At 45.9% G+C, this 5,998-nt stretch overlaps 1 pseudogene; it reads left to right on the forward strand.

Moving 5' to 3' along the window:
- The first annotated feature begins 3,465 nt into the window (after positions 1 to 3,465).
- Positions 3,466 to 3,690, forward strand: LOC115899906 (annotated as a pseudogene).
- Positions 3,691 to 5,998: the final 2,308 nt, after the last annotated feature.

Raw genomic sequence — 5,998 nt, forward strand, 5'->3', positions numbered from 1 at the left:
ATGAATTATCAGATGAAACCTGAGAGCAGAGACTCATTTTCTTCTAAAAATGCTCTCTCCAAAAGATTTTTAAAAAGAAAAGGGAAAATGTGACAGAAAAATAAATCTTGGGGTCCCCAAATCACTAAGCTAAAGGGAAAAGTCAAGCTGGGAACTGCTTAGGGCCAACCTGCCTCTCATTCTATTCAAAGTCACCCCACTGTTCACTGAGATAGATACATATCTGATTGCCTCCTTTGGAGAGGCTAGTCAGAAACTCAAAAGAATGTAAGCATTTGTCTCTTATCTACCTGTGACCTGGAAGGCCCCCTCTGGGCTTCAAGTCTTCCCACCTTTGCTTCCAGTTGTCCCACCTTTCCAGACAGAACCGGTGTTTTTGCATATGCTGACTGATGTCTCATGTCTCCCTAGAATGTATAAAACCAAACTGTGCTCTGACCACCTTGGGCACATGTTGTCAGGGCCTCCTGAGTCTGTGTCATGGGCACACTTACTTAACCTTCACAAAATTAACTTTCTAAATCAATTGAGACCTAAGATTTTCTGGGTTCACACATTATAGAGAAATACATACTGTATATAATATTTGTATAATAAAAGATATTACGCTGGGCACAGTGACTCACACCTGTAATCCTAGCCCTTTGGAAGGCCAAGGCAGGCAGATCACTTGAGATCAGGAGTTCAAAACCAGCCTGGCCAACATGGTGAAACCTCATCTCTATTAAAAATACAAAAAAATTAGCTGGGTGTGGTGGCACATGCCTGTAATCCCAGCTACTTGGGAGGCTAAGGCAGGAGAATTGCTTGAACCCAGGAGGCAGAGGTTGCAGTGAGCCAAGATCATGCCATTGCACTCCAGCCTGGGCAATAGAGCGAGACTCTGTCTCAAAAAAAAAAAAAAAAAACAGAAACAAAAAATCAAACAGGTATTAAGTGCTATGGAGAGAAAGTAAGGGAGACGTACAGAATGTGGGAGGAGGGGTGTTTCTCTTTAAATAGGGTTGTCAGGGAAGGCCCCCTTGAAAAGATGACTTCTACCAGTGACCTGAAGAAGGTGACAGGAGTGAGCAATTCAGTCTCCAGGCAGGGGGAACAGCCAGGGCTCAGACCTTGAGGCAGGAGAGTACTGGGGGTGCTTAGAGAACTTTGTAAGGAGGACACGGTTTTTGATGTGAGAGACCTGGGGTAGAAGATTAAGTCAGCAGAGGAAGGGGTGACAGCTCAGTTAGGTCCTGGAGCCCAGTGGAGACTTTGGCTTTTACCCTGGGTTAAGGTGAGACCACTGGAAGGTTTTGAGCGGAGAGGGACCTGCTGTGACTGTGGCTGTGATAGGAATCCCCCTGATGCTGAGTTGAGAATAGTCTTCAGGGGCAAAGGCAGGAGAAGTTATGCAAAAGATGATGGTGGCTGGACCAGGGTGGAGATGGAGAGAAGAAATGGACTTCAGGTATATTTGGGAGGTTTATTGATCACATCCCTACTGTGGGCTCCGTGTTAGAGACCATCCCAAATTGTTTGTCTTCTTTTATCTCACCACCCAATCAACTTCCCCAAAAATAGTTTTTTGCAGTGTTGGAGCTTAATTTGTTTTTACGTTTTAGAGACAGACAAGGTTTCGCTGTATTGCCCAGGCTGGAGTGCAGTGGCGCAATCATAGCTCACTACAACCTCGAACTCCTGGGCTGAAGCCGTCTTCCTGCCTCAGCCTTTGGAGTGGCTGGGATTACAGGATCGTGCCACCATGCCTGACCAGTATTGGAATTTTATGAAGTAACCTCCCACTTCCACCACCTAATTTTAAACAGCTTCCATCTCCTGATCACCACATATAAACAGAGATTCAAACCTAAAACAGGGTGCTTGCTATATAAACATGACTTCCAGGCCCCTCCCTGGCCTCCAAATTCGGGGCCACCACTGGCTGTTTGTCACCATGTTATTGCATTTGTGAGACATGAGTCCACATTTCCACCCAGAGGGAGATTCATCTTTGAGAGATCTACCTATTTGTGTTCATTCCTTTAACACCAGAATGCAGATTCCACAGGGGCAAGAGCCTTGTCTCGCTAGCGCACCACGCAGTCCCCAATGCCTGATCCACAGTAGGATTTCAAGAAACATTCTTTCCCTCAGCACGTGCCTAGCGGTTGCCTGCTGTGAGTTGGGCAATGGGGACCCAGCTGTGTGAAGCACAGACCCAGCCCTCACGCATGTGGAAATCCACTTTGACCAGTGGGTTGACCAGTTTTCATGGGACAGGGAGAAGCCTGGATTTATATATCTGACAGCCACTTGATTCATTCCTAATTCCTCCAGCTTGGCCCACCCAACCAGACGCAGCACCTGTGAGGTAGCACAAGGCAGAGGTGAGCCACAGCCAGAATGACTGCAGACTTAGCCCTCACCCCCTGTGACACACTTCCAGACATACACGGGCCTTTGGAGGTGTCTTTTCAAGCCCTACCTTGCTTCCTCTCCCATGTCCCTTTTTTTTTTTTTTTTTTTTTTTTGAGACAGAGTCTGGCTTTCTCTCCCAGGCTGGCATACAGTGGCGCAATCTTGGCTCACTGCAAACTCCACATACTGGAATATATTGAAAGGGGATTCATGTAAAAGGCATGAGTATCTGGAAACAGCAAAGATATTTCCCAAAAAGGCCCAAATGGATAGCCTGGAAGAGGAATGGCACCCACAGTTGAGAGAGAAACCAGAAGTACCCGAGGATAGTCCATGTGCTCTGGACTTTTCTCCTCCCTTTGCAAAGCTTGATATGTCTTTGCACACATAAAAACAAAAGCCAAAGTGCTAAGAAGAAGCTGGAAAAATACAAAATTTCTATCTTAGGGAGAGAGTCAGTAAAGAAAATCAACATGGCGGACACTGATGGCTGCCTGCTCAGTGAGAATCCCCCTGTCTTCCTTGCCAAAGAATCCTAACTTTGGAGTCTCTCCTGACAGGACTGTGTGCAACCTCAGGGTCTGTATCCTGACTTAAGTTGAATTCTACACATTTTCATCACAGGCTTAAATGGTCATGAAAAATGAGCACTTTATATCAAAATAAGAGGTAGATTGGCTGTAATTGGAATAAATATGCCGTGATGTGATTGAATAAAATAAAATGTGTATGTACTGTATTGAAGAATGCACACCACATCAGAAAGAAGCCAATTTTTTTTTTTTTTTTTTTTTTTTTTGAGATGGGCAGATCACTTGAGGTCAGGAGTTTGAGACTGGCCTGACCAACATGATGAAACTCCGTCTCTACTAAAAATACAAAAATTAGCCAGGCGTGTTGGCTCGTGTCTGTAGTTCCAGCTACTCAGGAGGCAGAGACAGAAGAATCACTTGAACCTGGGAGGTGAAGGTTGCGGTGAGCCGAGATCATGCCGTTGCACTCCAGCCTGGGCAACAAGAGCCAAACTCCATCTCAAAGAAAAAGGCCCGTGCAAAGCTTCCTACTATGGCTTCCAGGGGGATCCGGGTGAGCGCTGCCAGCTTGGCCAGTGAAACTCTGGAAATATCAGACAACGTGGGAGATTGGCCTCGGGGCGTCTACCACTTTGCCACTGATAGAAATGACTTCCGGAGGAACTTGATCCTTGATTTGGGACTCTTTGCTGCAGGAGTTTGGCTGGCCAGGGATTTGAGTGACATTGACCACATGGCACATCAGCCAGGAGTGTAGCCAGGTAGACAAATGGAATCCTGTGCTGAGCCCGAATCTTCCAAAAACAGCCTACAATCCGTGGCCACCACAAGATGTGCCCTGATGGCAGCTGAAATTTGATTCAGATGGCCACTTTCCTTTTCCCTTTCCCTGCCTAGTTTCCTTCTGTCCCTTGAGTCCATGCGGAATTTCATTCTCTGGTCAGCAGAGAGGCTTAAGCTGAAGTATTGCCTCTGTTCTGTAAAGTTCTGTACATAGTTCCTAAGCTTCTGCAGGGGTTGATCCTTGCTCTTGGACTGAGAAATAACAATGCTGTTTTAACAAACACTTGAGATAAATATTGCACACAGTCATTTTATTATTTTAATAAGAAACTTTTGCTTACAAAAACAAGGTGTGAAAAGTCAAGATTCACAAAAATCGTAAAAACATGACTTATATTTCACACTTGAGAGACAAAAACAAGCCCCAAACATGGAAAAAAAAAAAAAAAAAAAAGGTCAGCCTGGCCAACACAGTGAAACCCTGTCTCTACTAAAAATATGAAAATTAGCTGGGCCTGGTGGCGGGCGCCTGTAATCCCAGCTATTCAGGAGGCTGAGGCAGGAGAATCGCTTGACCCGGGAGGCAGAGGGTGCAGTGAGCCAAGATTGCAGCTTTGCACTCCAGTCTGCGCAACAAGAGCAAAACTCAGTCTCACCAAAAAAAGAAAAAAAAAGAGGCCGGGCGCGGTGGCTCAAGCCTGTAATCCCAGCACTTTGGGAGGCCGAGACGGGCGGATCATGAGGTCAGGAGATTGAGACCATCCTGGCTAATACGGTGAAACCCCGTCTCTACTAAAAAAATACAAAAAACTTGCCGGGCGACGAGGCGGGCGCCTGTGGTCCCAGCTACTCGGGAGGCTGAGACAGGAGAATGGCGTGAACCCGGGAGGCGGAGCTTGCAGTGAGCTGAGAGCCGGCCACTGCACTCCAGCCTGGGCGGCAGAGCAAGACTCCTTCTCAAAAAAAAAAAAAAAAAAAAAGAAAAAAAAAGGGAAAAAAAAAGTGGTCAAGGAAGGACCTCCCTAACGAAGTAACATGAGCTGACACCTAAATGAAGGGACACATCCAGCCCACTGCTGATCTTCAGGAAAAGCCTTCCAGAGGGCATAGCAAACGCAAAGTTCCTGAGGCCTGCTTGGCACAGTCTTAACGACAGTGGCCATATGGGGCCTTGGGAGGCCATGGGATAAATACTTTGGGTTTTATTCAAAGTGTGATGAGAAGCCACTTGGAAGCTTTTGAGCGGGGAAGTGACATGACGTATATTTTGAAAGGATTATTCATCTGTTGTGTGGCCATAGAGTGTGGTTGGGTTTGAGGGGTGAATGGAACAGTATAAAAAATAAATTTATGGGCTGGGCACAGTGGCTTATGCCTGTAATCCCAGCATGTTGGGAGACCGAGGCGGGCGGATCACAAGGTCAGGAGCTCAAGATCAGCCTAGCCAACATGGCAAAACCCAGTCTCTACTAAAAATACAAAAATTAGCCAGGCGTGGTGACAGTTGCCTGTAATCCCAGCTACTGGGAGGCTGAGGCAAGAGAATCACTTGAACCCGGGAGGCGGAGGTTGCAGTGAGCTGAGATCGTGCCATTGCACTCCAGCCAGGGCGATAAGAGCAAGACTCCATCTCAAAAAAAAAAAAAAATGTATGGCCAGGTGCAGTGGCACATGCCTGTAATCAGTGAGCCGAGATCCCACCATTGCACTCCACACTGGGCAACAAGAGTAAAACTCTATCTCAAAAAATTAATAAATAAATGTATATATTTACAACAGTGGCATATAGAGCTATAGATATAGCACTAGTTTCTCATAGGGCAAATAAAGGGACTGAATTTAGGGAGGGATTTCCAAGACACTAGTCATCCTCCATTAAGCTGGGCAGTGACTACTTGGTGTGCATTTATTATTTCATAAACTGTACATACATGTTATGTTCAGATAGCTCTATATCCCACAATGTAAATATATACATTTATTTTTATATAAATATAAATCTGTGAATACCTCTACATACATAGAACTATTTTGGAAGGGAGAACCATCAGGATATGCTGCTGGATTCGATGAGTACTTGGAGTCAGACTAGATATGAACAAGTTCAAGCCTCTGATTTTACCCAAGTCATAACCAAAGCAACAGTGCAATGAGACGGAGGGAAAGACTGGAGGAACAGAAGAAGGAGGACAGGAAGCCACAGTATCTGCACAGACAGCAGCTGCCGACACAGTGGCCCCCTGAAGTCAGGCCAGAAGAAAGGGAAAGTGGTGATTCCAACT

This window comes from Rhinopithecus roxellana, chromosome 10, assembly GCF_007565055.1.
Source record: "Rhinopithecus roxellana isolate Shanxi Qingling chromosome 10, ASM756505v1, whole genome shotgun sequence".
Lineage (NCBI taxonomy): Eukaryota > Metazoa > Chordata > Mammalia > Primates > Cercopithecidae > Rhinopithecus > Rhinopithecus roxellana.